General features: G+C 37.0%; 1 protein-coding gene across 1 annotated transcript in view; it reads left to right on the plus strand.

Annotated features, from left to right (window-relative positions):
* LOC106874520 (neuronal acetylcholine receptor subunit alpha-5) overlaps window positions 1-2,012 on the plus strand; it is a 45,083-nt gene that overhangs the window by 23,774 nt on the left and 19,297 nt on the right. The window lies entirely within an intron of this gene.

Here is a 2,012-nt window from a genome sequence, read left to right on the forward strand (position 1 = left end):
TATATAATACACGAAGAAACGAATCCAAAGTAATCTTCCGTTCTTGTTGAGTCAAGAAGAAGAAGAAGAAGAAGAAGAGAGTAGTCACGTTTTGTTTAACTTATTCCTTTATTAATTTAATGGCGTTAGTGTTCGCGTATGTATATGCACTTTTTTGTTTAGCCAGAGAGGCAAGGACAGGGCCCGTGAACCTTCATTTTTGCAGGCCCTCTAAAATTGATGGGAGAAAGAGAGTAAGTTATTCCCAAACCGATGAACTGACCTGAATGCTTGCATTTAGTCAACAGTGTGAACTCGGCTAAAAGTCCTTTGTAACAAAGAGAGCTTTTAAATAGGGCGATGAATTCGGTCTACCACCAAAAGACTCACAACACAAAACCTCAGATAAATGTAACATGTCTCATCAACGTCACTTCGCAGCTTTGGACTGGCACTTCATTTTATCGACTACTAAAGTATAATAAGAAAAGTTGACCTGGAGCTGTGTGGTAGTGAAAAGAACTTTTTAACTATATGGTCATGCCGATGTCTGTATGAATCTCTTAAGCACAACAATTCCCGCGCTTCTTTGTTAACGTGAAACAAGTACCTCATCATTTGTAAGCGCATAGCAATGCTCGAATCATCTATTAGCATAAAACGAATGTTGCATCACTTGTGAGCATAGTTTGTAAGCTGATTGAGTCGTTAGCGTGAAATCTGAACTGCTTTAGATGTCAGGAATGAAATGATATATGAATACATCGAAATATACATAATGGTGTTGTTTGCCTTGAGATATTTTGTATGAAATTATGTATTATAAAAGCTTGTTGAATACACGTGTCTGTACATATGCATATACATGTATTACCAAACATTACTCTCATCTTCTTAACCGATGCAAAAGAGCAATAAACTTTGGCTGTTATTATTAGTAGTCGCTTCAAGGTCGTAAACTGGAAGAAATCTTTAGAATGTCGGGCAAAATCCATTGCGGTATTTCTTCTGGATCAGTACGTTCTGAGTTCAAATCCTGCCGAGGTCAAATTTGCAATTTATCTCTCTGGGCTCAATAAAATAAAGTACTAATCAAGTACTGAAGTCAACTAACCTCTTCCTACAAAACTATTAGTCTTGTTCCTAAATTACAAATCATTTTAAGTGTAGTGGAATGGCAGAATATTTTCACGTTGGACAAAATGCCGTTGGGTATTCGATCTGACTTTTTACGTTCTAAGTTCAAATTTCGCCAAAATCAATTTTGCCTTTCATCCTTTCGGGTCCAATAAAAAAAAATACTAGTCGCATAAGATCGACCATCTCTTTCTCTTAAAATTGTTGAACTTGTTCCAAAGGTTGAAGCAGTTAAAGTGACGAGCTGGCAGGATCGTTAACGCGTCGGGCAAAAATGCTTTTGCGGTATTTCTTCCGGCTCTTTCATTCTGAGATCAAATCCTGCCTGTGTCAGCTTTACCTTCTATCCTTTCGGGATCGATAGAATAAAATACCAGTCAAGTACTGGGATCGATGTAATCGATTGCTTCTAAAGTTGTGGACCTCGTGCCACAAGTTGATATTATTGCTATGATAATTACGTTGGCTGTTTAGAATTTGGTTAGTTTGCAACGCACAAGTTGTATCAACCGACATTCAAACAATTCCATAAAACCACAGTCCCTGCATTACTACTTCATCTATTGATCCTTAAGGGTGAAAATCAATGTTGACCTCAGCAGGAAGTGAACTCAGAACCTAAGGAGTTGGAATAAATAATACAAAGCATTTCATCCAACACCACCTGTTGGTCTTATTGTTGTTGTGGTGATGGTCATTGTCGTCATTGCTGTTGTGGTTATTGTTGTCACTAAACCCCTGGTTAGCCCTGAGACATTTTAATTATGATCTTCCCGTGTGATTTTTTTCCTAAATATAAAGAACCAAGAAACAAATTTTTCAATGCACTCCACTTTTTTTATTTTTAGTCATGTTACCGCAGTTGTACACGATGTACATATATATATATATATATA

Source organism: Octopus bimaculoides, chromosome 1 (genome assembly GCF_001194135.2).
Source record: "Octopus bimaculoides isolate UCB-OBI-ISO-001 chromosome 1, ASM119413v2, whole genome shotgun sequence".
NCBI classification, from domain to species: domain Eukaryota; kingdom Metazoa; phylum Mollusca; class Cephalopoda; order Octopoda; family Octopodidae; genus Octopus; species Octopus bimaculoides.